General features: G+C 34.8%; 1 protein-coding gene across 2 annotated transcripts in view; it reads right to left on the bottom strand.

Annotated features, from left to right (window-relative positions):
• The window catches only part of LOC128240408 (uncharacterized), a 105,886-nt gene that overhangs the window by 85,718 nt on the left and 5,787 nt on the right, over positions 1 to 14,381 (bottom strand). The window lies entirely within an intron of this gene.

The raw sequence follows: 14,381 nt of genomic DNA, 5'->3' as shown, positions 1-14,381 counted from the left end.
CACGTATTCCTACTAAATTAGTATCAAGATGAGTTGTTTATGTTTTCTATGGATGGGTTTATATAATTTTATTGCGTAAATAAATTTTAAAAAAAATCAAATTATTTCATATGATCAAATTTGTCATATTGTGAACTGTACGATATGCACACGGTAATAATAGGTCTTTAGGAGATAACGTAGCAAACAACAAACGAGGTTAACAAGTCTTTCTTTAACGTATAAATATACACATACGTTAACAATAATATATTATTATTAAACGCGCATTGACTATTAGCGAGAAGAAGAAATGACCTTCTGGTGAAAATTTTCAATGTCTCCCAAAGGTCGCAACGATGTTACCCAAAGGTTGTATTTGTCAGTTCATGTCTAGTATTTCCCTTATATGTGTAAACTAGGACAACAGCCAGTAGGCGGCGGTCACCATTTGTTCAGATTAAGCTTAGTATAAGCTCATTCGGAACTCCTCGGCCATTTTTATTGAAAACAACCTCGGATGTTTGTCGGTACATCAGTTAAAGTAGTTCGTATTTTTTTAATTAAATCATTTTAGAAATGTAGTGTTTTAGAATTGTGTTTACTGATCTAAGTTTAAACTGATTGTCATTGAAGTATATTATTGCAAACATAATTAAGATTTCCAAGAGTAAAGTCATAAAGTTTAACTACTAAATAAAATCACTACGCGATCTACTTGCAGCGGACGTAAACGTACCTCTTTTTTAGTACGTAAACCGTCCAAATACATCCGAGGTTGTTTTTGAAAAAAAATGGCCGAGGAGCTCCGAATGAGTATAAGCTATGGTCCAAGGTCATGCCGGAAGTCACTATACATTCAGTTTAGGACTAGTAAGTCTCTTTTATGCATATGCAAGGGCGTCAGGCATAACCAGGATGACACTGTATGATCAGTTCAACCTAGTATGTTCCAACTATATTTCTTCTCAACAATTTGTTTAGTTCAAGCCAAGTATATCCATATACTGTGTCTTCTAGAACGGTAAAAATAGGCGGATATCATTCTTTGTTCAGTTCAGGACTCATAATATGTCCTTATTGAATCCCCACCTGGGCGACAACCAGTAGGCGGCGGTCAATATTTATGCGATCAAATCAGGTCTGGTATGTCTTTATTTGTGCCGAACAGAGAGACTACCAGTAGGCTGATTCACTAAATGTGCACATGAGGGCGACAATCGGTACGTGCAAGCTATTATACGTTTACTCAGGCCCAGTATATTCCAATGATAAAAATACTTGCGTATTAAGCAGTATGGCATGCTAATGTTTGAGCTTGAATGATGACCTTATTTATGCCCACTAGGGCACTAGGACATGCGGAGGTTACTGCATATTCACTTTAGGTCAAGTACGTCACATTTATGTGTCTATTAGTGTGATAACCAGTAGTTTGATGTCACTTTATGCCCAGTTCACGTCTAGTAACTCTCTATAATGAGTAAACTATGGCAACAATCAGAAGTATGAGGTCATTATATACTCTCCTCAGGCTCAGGGAATGTTTTTTCAGGTAAAGACTCCTACATGTTTTGTCCCAAGACTGAAATGTCCCTTTTATGATCCCAAAATTTCGACAACTAGTTGGCTGAGGTCTTCTGGTCTTCTATTCAGGGATAGAATGCCGCTATTATGTTCCTACTCGGGCGACAAGTAGTATGCTGCGGTTTAAGATATATGCCATCTCGTGTATCAACCAGTAGGGAGATCATTTTGTGTTCAGCATAGGCTGGTTATTTATGTGATTTTTGTATAATGTCTAAAATATATTATAAACAAATCCGATCTTTTGGTAATATTGTTGCAACCTTTGAAAGACATGAAATGATGTTACCAGATGGTCAAATCTTCTGTTTTCCGAAAGTAAGTTTTGTGTTCAAAAAGAATATAGTTTTGCATACGAGTTTTTACATGAAATGTTATCGCATTTCTTATTTTTATTGTGTTTTATATTTTTGTCGTTGTAAATTCATTGTTCTAATGCTGTGTTAATGCATTTTTATATAACTGGACATAAAGGTATATCTGATATTTAACTTCTTAGACATGACATGAATATTTAGCCTAAAAATATTGTTAAGGTCTCAGAAAATCTGTGGTCAGTAACAGTAGTACGTGTCATGCTATACTAAACCAAAGAAGTTATGTTGAAATGTTTTATGCAGAAGTATGTGTGCAGCTCGTATATCATTTTAGTGCTTACTAGTGCAACGAAATGTAGGCAAAACTAACTATGTCCAGTTCGGTTCAGGGCGTGTATGTCGCTCTTTCGTGCCTTCAAGTGTGGCAGCCAATAGACAGAGATCCCTTTATGTTAAGTTCAGCTCCGATATGTCCCTGTTTTGTTCGTCCTAGGGAAATAACAAGTTGGCAAATGTCACTGTGTGTTTAGTTCAAACTAATAATGTCCCTAAAATATCCCTTCTATGGCAAGAGCGATAACCAGTAGCAGGAGGTCATTCTTGTTCCGCTTAGGCCCTTTTGGGTGCTTATTAGTGCAAGAACCACAAGCAGGTCATAATGAACATTTCACGTCTATGATGTTTCTATAATTTGCCTTATAGTCTCGAAATAGTCCGTCCCTATTATTTGCTTTCTATTGAAAAAACAGTAGGGGCGATCACTATCATTTATCTATTCGGTCGCTATTTTGCGTCTACGAAGATGAAAACCGGTTGGCGAAAGTCTCAGCTTTTTGGTTTCTTTAATCGAAGTATTTTCCTATTTTGTGCCAGTTAGTGCAACAACCAGTAGGCGGAGGTCACTTATTTTAGACAGGACTAGTATGTCGTTTTCTTTCGCCTACTATGGCGACAAGCAGTAGGCGCAGTTCACTATATGATTACAGTATGTCTAGTTTGTCCCTACAATGCAGCTGGTAGGATTACAACCAGTTGGTGGAGGTCACCATGTGTTCCGATATGGCTCAGTAGATCCCTATTATGTGCCGACAAGGCAGATAAATAGTAGGCGATGTCAGTAGGCTGATATCACTCTGTTTTTGGCTCATACTTAGTATGTCGGTATCATGAGACTACCAGGGCCAAAACCAATAGCAAATGGATATCATTTGTTTAATAGGACAAAAACCAGTACGTGGAGGTCATAACTTGAATTCATGACTGTTATATCCTTATATGTGTTATATGTGTTAACTTGGACAACAGCCGGAGGTCAATAAAATTAAGTTCATGTACGGTAGGTTCTTATTATGTGCTTACTTTGATGACAACCAGTTGACAGATTGTCAATATATGTTACCGTTTGACTCAATTATGTGCATAATAGTGCGACGAGGAATGGCGGACGTCACAATAAACCCATTTTGGAAAAATTTGTCTCTATCAGTTGTCTGCCCATCAACCAGTACCTGGATGTCAATGTATGTCCGGCCTTAGACCAGTTGGTTCATATTAATTCTTATTGCATTTAACGCTAGCATGTGCGTAACACGGGTGATGCCCAGTAGGCGGAGGTCATAAACCATCAGTTCACGAATATCATGTTCATATTTTGTGCGTACTAGGGTGACAATTTGTATGCGGATGGCACTATATGAACAGCTGAATTTGCTCTGTTTGTTCCTTTTATGAACTCACTAGGGCATAAAGTCATCGTGGATGTCACATTATGTTCAATTCAGGACAGGTACGTCTCATGCGTCTACTAGGGCATCGGCCAGTGGGTGCTAGTACTATTTTGTGGATACGCGGACCACAATTAGTAGGTGGAGGTCACTATTTTGTAAGTTCAGGCAACTGTAAAAGGAAACTAGAGTGTCGACCCCCATCAACTTTCAACATGGTATATGTGAAATTGTCGTGTGTAGAGCAGTAGAGCAACCGTGACCTTTCTAGAAAAAGATTGTAAATCGTCTACGGAATATTTAAACAAATCCGACCTTTGGGTTACATGGGTGCAACCTTTGGGAAACTTGTACTTGTTATTAGATGGTTAAATAGCATGTTGCCCAAAAGGTATGGTGTTTGATAAAACATAATTTGGCATATGGTTCATTACATTTTGTGTAATCCAATATATATAAATTATAATATAATATATTTTATGTAGATGCAATGTTCTGATGAAATGTGGATACACTAATGGTATTAAAGGATGGAGATGATAATCACCTAAAAATTAAATGAATATTAACCTCAGCCTAATAGGTTAGTAAAAGTAGTATTTGCCATGCTAGAATATATATCAAATAAGTAATGGTAATTAGAATTTTGTCATAAGTTATGGTGCTACAAGAAATACATATTTATTTGGATAATTTGGAACGATTCCAAACGTATCACTTTTTTGAGGCGTATTGTAATAATTATTAAGATTACTTGTTTGCTCATATAGGCATACTTTACAAGTCGGTGGCAAGATATCACTGTTTTTGCAGAATTTGGTATCAACTTGCTGAGATCTTCAGACATATATTGCTAGTTTCTAACTGACGCGTTTCTTTTGACCAAAATCGCATAGCAGTTAGATTTCTACACTTTATCATAATCATTGACTTGTTTCCTCCTCGCCAGTATACTCGATAGTTTTTAATAACTTTATGACAATATATTTCCAATATTTTTATTTTCCACATGTACTATATATCCCCATTATCCTCATATTCTTGTATTTTTCCCAAACATAGTTCTTAAAACTCGAATGATATAGATCGCCTACAACACTTAATGTTTAATGGATGTTTACTATGCTCGTTTTATGAGAATTCTTTGCTGCCAGTCATGGCGTATATCCATTTATGTTCAGTTCAGTTCAGATTTGTACTAGCATGTCTCGGGTTTGTTTCTACTAGGGCAATAATCCGTAAGCCGATGTCAATATACACATTAAACACCGTTAATCCTAAGTCGGGATAAGGATTAACGGTATGTCGAACAAACAATTTATAGAGCAAAACAGCATGCGCGATTTATTGGTGACATAAAACATAAAGTCGTGAAAATGTGCAACACCTTAACACCGTTATGAATGTTAGTTGAGTGATAGTTCAGTATATAATTATGTCAAAACAGTGTTTAATTAATAACAAATAACTTGTGATTATACTTGTTTTATTTAAAATTTATGTAAATAAAAATTAAAGCACATGCATGCATTCATAATGTAAATCAAGTCCCTGTAAAAATATAACAAAGACATATAAATCCTGAATTGAACATAAAGCGATCTTTGCTTTCTTGTTACCGTCCTAGAATGCACTTAAACGCGACACTGAAGTCCTGAACAGGAAATAGTGGCCTTCGCCTACTGGTTGTCGCACAAGTAGGCATTATTGTTTAATGAACATTCTAACGAAAGAGGAATATTTTGCATACATAAAAAATAAATATTTACCGCTCCCCAACTTTGAACATCACATAAATAGCCTAAGGTCATATCTCGTATGTTCCTAGTATGTGCCTATTGGGCAATGACACTTTGTGTGCAGCTGAGTACCAGTTTGTCCCCATATTTTGACTACTTTGCCGCGTTGTCATGGCAAAGTACATTAAATGTACTGTTCGGGACATTATTTTCCCTATTAGGTATATATTATGGCATCAACCAGAAACCGGAGTGACTTAATGCACAACTTAGGACATTGATTTGACCTGTTAGGTGCCAACTTGGACCACAAACTGTAGGATGAGGTCGCATTCTTGTCACATAACATTATAAATAATATCGACTGTACGCTTTAGGCTGTCATGTATTGTTATACACGGGTATTTTTATCACTATATAATAAACATTCTAACAAAAAAATGAATAAATTGCATGTTTGAAATTGAAGTAGTTGCCCTTTCCCCGCGTTGAACCTGACACTTGCGACATTTATTCCTCATTAACATATGAAGAGCAACAGTGACCTTTCAAGAAAATGACTTTATATAGTGTCCGAAATGTTTAACACAATCCGACCTTTGGGTAACATCGCTGCGACCTTTGGGAGACATGTAATTATTTTACCAGATTACAAAATTTTCTTTTGCCCGAAATTTACTGTGTTTGAAAAGAATACAGTTCTGCATACGGGTTTTTATATTTACTGTTATCGCATTTGTTATTATTAAAGGACATAGAAGTAAATTGCCTTTTTAATTGCCTACCCATGACATGAATATTTTACCTCTGCCTAAAAGTAAAGTATTGTTTAGGATCAGAAAATGCATTGTCAGTAACAGTAGAATGTACCATGCTATAATATGCCAATGAAGTTATGTTCATTAAACCTCTACCATCCGTTATAATGCTATTATATTTACATAATTAAGTGTATAACTAGAAGCGAATTCAAATATCTCACTCGTCATTGAAGCGCAGTATTGATTACTAAATTTTATCGCTGAAATAAGCAAAACATACTAGTCAGGTTGCATAATATCACGTTCATCGCAGAATCCCCATCTCCGAGGGGATCTATCACAGGATAGAAAAATCAGGACAATACGAACATAGTATAACCTTATAACAACATTTAGAGTTTGAGGTTACCGGGCTTCTGCATTTAATGTAAATTAATACCGTGAGATTACAGCTGTAACACAATAACCCTGACAATATTGCTACTTTTTGTCCAGGGATTAAAAAGTTATTTGATAATGATGAGCGGATTTCATGAGACAATGTGTTTCTTTATGGTATAATAAGTTTATAAACATAGATTTTGTGACGTCACGACATCTTAGTGATATGCGATTTCTGTTCATTAATGCAGTTTGAACGATCGGAGGCGCGAATACATACATACATACAGCATAAATGAACAACAATTTAAATCATTCTTTAAACAACATTAAAACCGAAATAACGTTAATATATTTTGTTTCAAGAAACAATCTTAAATATAAATGTGATTAAAGGCATATCATGCCTGGTTAAAAGGGTATCTTCTGGAGTGACAACAAGAAGGAAGAGGCCACTGTGTGAGGCTTAGGTCCGATTTGACCCTTATATGTGCTTATTTTGACGACAACCAGTCCGGCAAATGTCACCTGATGCTCCTTACATGACTTATTTATCGCTTAAGTATGTATATCAGAGCGACCAAATGTAGGATGAGGTCAATATAGTTTCAGTTCATGCCTGGTATGTTCATATTGTGTGCTTACTAAGGCGATGACACGTAATGTACAATTGCGTATAAGTGTAGCCCACTTATGCCTACTAGCCCGCCATGGCATGCCGATAGACACTATATGTTTAATTCAGAACAAGCATGTCTATATCATGATTTTTAATACCATAATGCGGATGTCACTTGAAGTTCAGGACTAGTGTGTCCCTATTCTGGGTACTTGTACCACAAACAGTTGGATGAGGTCACTCTGTTGTCACTTTAGATAAAATCGAGTTACCGAGTAAGGCTATTATGTATTAGTATACAATGTGAATTCTATAACTGAATAATGAACATTCTAACAAGAAAGACATATATCACATGTACAAAATCGCCCTTCCCTTCTACTCCCACCCCAACAAGCACTTTGAGCATGATATACGCGACATTTTTGGTCAGTAATATGTGAAGAACAACAATAATCTTTCTAGAAAATGCTTTAAAAAAGTGTACGAAACTGGTTTAGCAATCCGACCTTTGGGTTACATCGTTGCAACATTTTGAAGACAAAAAAGTATGTTGCCAGACGATTTAATCGATTGTAATCCAAACGGTATTAGATTTAATAATAATTTGTTTTTCCAAATGTTTGATTTTGAATTTCATGTTATCCAATTTATTATTTTTGTAGATCCAATGTTCTGATGAATGTAAACACAATTTTTATATAAAAGGACATAGATACATATTTATTTTTTTGCTGCATAGAAATGACATAAACATTTTACCTAGGCCTCAAGGACAAGTATTATTTAGGGTTTAGAAAAGTTATGGTCAGTAAGAGTAGTATGTGTCATGCTAGAATATGGCATACATGAACTATTTTCAGTAAAATGTTATTATCAGTAATGGTGCCACAACACATACTTATGCTTATAATTTTAAACGTTTCTAAATGTCTCTCTCGTCTTTTAAGCGCGCCGTAGAGGCAAAACATACTAGTCAGTTGCATAATATCACGGTCATCGCCGAATCTCATATTTGGCGGGTTCGTCTGAGAGTTCAATAGTGATTTGATAATAACGATGATCGTAGAATAGCGGATTTGAAGAACTGTTGCTTTTGAATGGTCTAATTAATACAGATAGGTTTTATTACGCAACCATTTCTTAGTGATAATGTATGTACCTTTTTTCTGTCGGTTTATGCAGTTTGAAAAATCGGGCGCGCGCCTACATACGAACCTACATACCGTATGAACGCACAGCAATAGTTCTTTTTCCTAAAAGTGACACTCTCATTCAAATTCAATCCATACACATGTATAACAAAGATGAATATTGAGAGAATAATATTTAACAACTCACTAATTAAAACATTTACGGAAAATATTAATGACTGATAACAGGATTGTAACCGTATATCCAAAGGCTTGAAACGCATACATATTGAATGACTGGTACCTCAGCGTTTGTGTTATGTTAAATAATGATATTGAAAAAGATCACTGAGTGGGTAAAAGTTTGTAAGTGCTTCCACCCGAACTGTATCTTAACCAAGTATAAAGGATCACCATAAAGCCCTTAGCGCATAAACACAGATGTGTTCGTCAAATGTCTAGGACACACTTGCAGGTTAAATATCAAAACTAACACTGTTGATAGAACTTATTTAGACTGAAGCTAGTCCGGGATGAACAATGCATTCTATGAGTTTCAACAAAACGTGAGTACATCCATCCATCCTGACCGACCATTGTCCTTGCTGTATTTTGATATTTCATAATAGGATTTTCAAAACGGCTTTGCCATGAAGGTTCATCATTATGAGGGGACGTGGTGCACACATCAGCCAGGTCCTAAGGTAACACTCAGAGGTCAACAGTTAAATAGTATTGTTGATACATTCATTAACTAAGTACATAATAAATTAAGAGGTTCGATTTGTTTGCTTTTCAAAGTTGTTCGTAATCAAATGATATATTATTATAAACATAAAGGTTTTCGTCTAGGACTGGAAATTTCCTCTGATGTGCCTAATAGGGCGACAACCAGTGGGCGGAAGCAGTAAATGTTCAGCTCGGACTGGAATTTCCCTCTCATGTGCCTATTAGGACAATAACCAGTAGGCGGAGATAGCTATAAATTCAGCTAAGGACTAGCAATTCTAGCTTATACGTTTACTAGGGCGACAAATTATGCAACATCCTTATCTGTTCACTTCGTGCATATTATGTCCCTAATATGTATTAATAAGGGCATCAAGCAGAAACCGGGGTCACTTTGTGCACAATTCAGGACTTGTTTTGACCTGTTATAAGCCTACTTGGACCACAAACTGTAGGGTGAGGTCATATTCTTGTAACTTCGTATAACATTACAAAAATGCAAATTGCATGTTTGAACCTGACACATGCGACATTGGTTACCCGTAGCATATGTCGACATGAATATTTTACCTCTGCCTAAAAGTAAAGTTTTGTTTAGGATCAGAAAATTTTACCGAAAAGTCACTGTGTTAAAAAAAGAATATAGTTTTGCATAAAGGTTTTTACATTTAATGTTATCGCATTTGTTTGTGTTTTTTTTGCTTTTTATTTACTTTTGGTTGTTTTTGTTTTTGTGGGTTCATTATTCCTCTGAGGTGTAAACACATTTTAACATAAGAGGACATAGAAGTAAATTGCCTTTTTAATTGCCTACGCATGACATTTATATTTTATCTCTGCCTAACATTAAAGTTTAGGGATCGAAAAATATATTGTCAGTAAGAGTAGTATGTGTCATGTTAGAATATGGCATAGATGAATTATTTTCAGTAAAATGTTATCATCAGTAATGGTGCTATAACATATATATATGTTTATAATTTTAAACGTTTCTAAATGTCTCTTTTATCTTTTAAGCACGCTGTAGATATTAGATTACTGTTTTCGGTTAATAGGCAAAACATACCAGTCAGTTGCATACTATCACGGTCATCGCAGTATCTCATATTTGGCGGGATTTGTCCATGGGTTCAATAGTGATTTGATAATTATGATGATCGTAGAAAAGCGGATTTTAAGAAAAACTGTTGTTTCGGAATGGTCTATTCTGTTCTGTTAATAAAGATTGATTTTATTAAGCCACGATTTCGTAGTGATAATGTATGTACCTTTTTTCTGTCTGTTTATGAGGATTGAACGATCGGAATCCCGCCTAAGTACGAGCCTACAAGCGGTATGAACGCACAGCAATGATTTGTACGTCAAATGTCAAGGACACAATACAAGTTAAATATCAAAATGAATACTGTTGATATAACTTATTTTGACTAAACTTAGTCCGGGTTGAAACTTTACCATGTATACAAGGATTTTCAACAAAACGTAAGTACATCAATCGATCCTGAGAAAACATTGTCCTGGCTGTATTGATCATACATAGTAGGATTTTCAAAACGGTTTCACAATTATAAGGCGACGTAGCACACACATCAGCCAGGCCTGAAGGTAACACTGAGAGGTCAACATTTGAAACAGTACTATTGAAACATTAATTAATTAAGTACACAATAATTTGAGATGTTCGATTTTTTTTTTAATTTTCCAAGTTGAACGTCACCAAATAATATATCATACTAAATATAAATAGTTTTCGTCTTACTGTTGAACTCCATGTATGTCTGTGTTGCAATAATATGGAAAATATTCTGACTTTGTCTGAAGCTTATTTAGCTGGCATGACATGTCGCCACTTGGCGTGTATTATTGCCGTTGTTGAGTTTATAAAGGTCTCCCCGCACCCCATAGAGGCTGCGTTATTGCTTGACTCCGTCACAGCCCCAAGTGTGACTGAAACATATTTCTGAGGCCAAGGGGGTGGGTTAATCCCATTTGTTTGTGGGAAATTTGCCAAATGAGTTTTTTTTCATTGGTCTTGACTTGTTGTAATTTAGAAATTGGATAGCATGCGTGTCTTAAAAATGTAAAAGCTAGAGTACGGTAACTTTGATATTTTTAAAGGATGAGTAAGACTCGCGGACAGTTCATTGGCAAGAGAGTGTTCTGAGATCAGGACGTTTCGTCCAGTGTGCATACATATATAACAATGTAAACTGACCTCTTTGTTGTTGAATTCCCAGTTGCCTCACTACTATCTGAATTCTAAAACTTCTTCAATACCAAAGAATATGTTGACATTTTGTATTAATTTATTTTTCTAGTTGTTTTTTCAAATGTTTATCTACATATTTATGTTGTTTTTGTTTGTGTTTTTTTGTTTGTTTTTGTTTTTCAAACGGCCCGCGTTCGATTGTTTTCTAATTAAGTATTCAAGTACGAGGTAATTATTACCCATACTTGACTATCTAGACATAAACATGTCGCCCCTAGTTCAATGTATGCTCTTTTTTACTGGATATAATTTATTTTCTTGATGCGTTTGTTCATTTGACGTTATATTTTTGTGGTGACATGTATTTAATTGTTTATGGTTAGACCGATTTGTAAAATCATACTCTGAAATACCTCATCCTTTCATGTAAAAACAGAAAACAGAAAAGAAAAATATTTTTTTTGTCACCACAACGTGGATAATAGATCATCAAAATAATTGTAATAATAAGTGTTTGTTTACCGAGCTCGGTAGTGTTAAAAGCTGATTAATATGTCGTTCTTTATGCCATGCATAAGTCCATAAAGTCCTTTTCGTTTTATTTCATAATTTCAAACAGTAAAATATATGTGAGCCACTGAATATTTTATAAGTTATTCGATTTAGAAAAAATGGCATCTAGTACACTATATGAATTTATTATAGACTTAAGGACAATATACCTGCCAATGAATGAAACGGTTGTGTCTTAAATACAGAATCCTTCACGTTCTTACGTCAAGTTATGCGAAATCAAAGATTGAAGTAAATACATAAAAGTTGATGATATGCTTGTCACAAGATTTTCAGGACATTCGTACTTAAAGACCTATGCAAATTTATATGTCCCAAAAGTACAAATTGTTTTGAATTTTCAACCGATAATCTCTGCTCAGTGTAAGTCGTCTGGTTAAGAACTTAAAAAGATTATGAATACAATTCAAACAAATGTAAATATTCCGTAAAATTATGTTAGTGTTATTGTTCTGTTCTTCCTTCTATTTTGTTGCAGGAAAAATGGCCTTTGTAAGCTTCATGTAAAGAACGATATGATCTTAAGCGATCCTTCCTGAAGAAGTAATAAAAATCCATGTATATTGTATGTCGCTTAAACGTATTTCATATGAAAGCTCTTTTCCATGTAAATTAAATAAGGATTTCGATTAAACCTTGATGATTATAAAACATACGTTTTTATTTCCGACTCAGTTATTTATTCAACGCATTGATTTAGATATATCATTGGTGTATAATTGAGGTAAAAGTCATGTTAAGAAACACGAATAAACCTTACATAAACACAACTTTAAATTTACTGACGTGTTTGCAAAGTGTTTGTAATGTGTGAATTAGTCTTTAAAACATGCAGTAAATGCCTTTCAATAATATAACAGTGATACACCTCTTCGTCAGTCAAAATAAAACAAAATCGTATGTCAAATAGTCAATAGGTTTGTCAAGCATTATGTTCTGTGTGTACCGAGGACTTTTCTAAACTTGTGATAAATATTTTTCCGTTACAGGGATTTCAATAAAAAAAGTCGAATCAATTTCAATTTAGGCCTCATTATCCTGTATAAAATTCCGCTCCTGTGACCTCATTCTTTTCGTGTTTTTTTTATACTTCAACGGTTGTCTCGACTTCTATGGTGTAACCATAACCTGGGTTTAAGTGAAAACGTCAACCCCCAGTTATTTGGTGTCCAAAAGTCGCCAGCGGATTTATGTGGTCCCTTGTTATTCGAATACAAAACAAAATAACCAATTTTAAAGGTTTTACTGACTAAGAATTGTTTCAGGAACAATATAATCCCACAAATTAGTAAAAAGAGTTTAAACTTAACTAGGTGTTGTGCAACCAATGAACACATTCTTAATATCAGAACAATTAATATTTGCAGTCGGACTCCTCTGGGAGGGACATCGTGAAACGAATGAGTATGTCTGGAAAACTGAAGTTCGATTTGTAATTGAAATAATTTCTATAAATTGATGGGAAAACTATATAAGAACCATTTTTGAATAAATTAAATTGTTCCTAGATTCATTTTGATACATATTTAAATGAATCTTTGAATCGCAAACGTTCAAAATATCTTATATCCATGACAACTACGTGCTATATTCATACGCAATTATTTTCACTAAGCACAAAAGAGTTCCAGCAAAAAATACATTGTTTCTTAATTTTGTTTAACTGAGGTGGGAGAAAAAGCATCTACCATAGCCGCTCGTGTAAGATAGGTTCATCCCGACCCTCGCGCAGGGTGTTTTGCGGAAACTCGGTAAACCTCGTTTCCGCAAAACACTCTACGCTCGGGTCGGAATGAACCTATCTTACACTCTCGGCCATGGGAGATACTTATAATCTTATATTGTGCATTTTCTCGCCTCCTGTAACCGCTTTGTTACCGTATCAAATATTTAAGAATAATTGTCAAGTGCACCTTTAAATATTTTTTTAGAGATTAACTGCACTACATTCATTAAAACAAATCATTTTTCTTAGTGTAATTTTATTGTATGGTTTCTGGTGGTTGTTTCTCAAGTGAAATAATACGTTACTGATTTGTTTTGCAGTCATTATTTTCTTGGAAAAAAAGCCTCACATAATTATTTCTATTGGTTTAACAATCAAACAGATACATGTGAAACTTACATATATTCATAGCATTTCAGTTTTTTTCAAATTGAAAACATAATAAATTAACAATGTATATAGATTTCACTCTTTTTTCAGTTCTGAAATGATTTTGAAAAACGCACGTGCACTAGGTGTTTTAAGGAACGCCATAACGGTAGATATTAGCAAAGAGTGGTTTCTATTTGTTATTTAAAATATAGGAACAGTGGGTTTGCAACGACACGTCTGTTTAAGTCTGAGAAGAAAACGTATGCAATCGCAGACAACATTACACCAGAGACATATTTAAAATCCAATCGTCAATTCTTCCTTCAAGTATAGGGCCGTCGATGTCTGACCCTCAATCAGACAATCGTTTTGGCATTGGCATAACAGGATGTGGACATCATACACAACAATTTCAACTTTTCGTATTAAACTATTATTAAATGAGTCATTCATGCTGCATTTTGCATATAGTCATAATAACTTTTTTATACCCGTTTCATAAGTATTGATGTTCTTCCAGCTCACGAAAATG

This window comes from Mya arenaria, chromosome 7, assembly GCF_026914265.1.
Source record: "Mya arenaria isolate MELC-2E11 chromosome 7, ASM2691426v1".
NCBI lineage: Eukaryota > Metazoa > Mollusca > Bivalvia > Myida > Myidae > Mya > Mya arenaria.
This window is presented reverse-complemented; position numbering and strand designations above follow the sequence as displayed.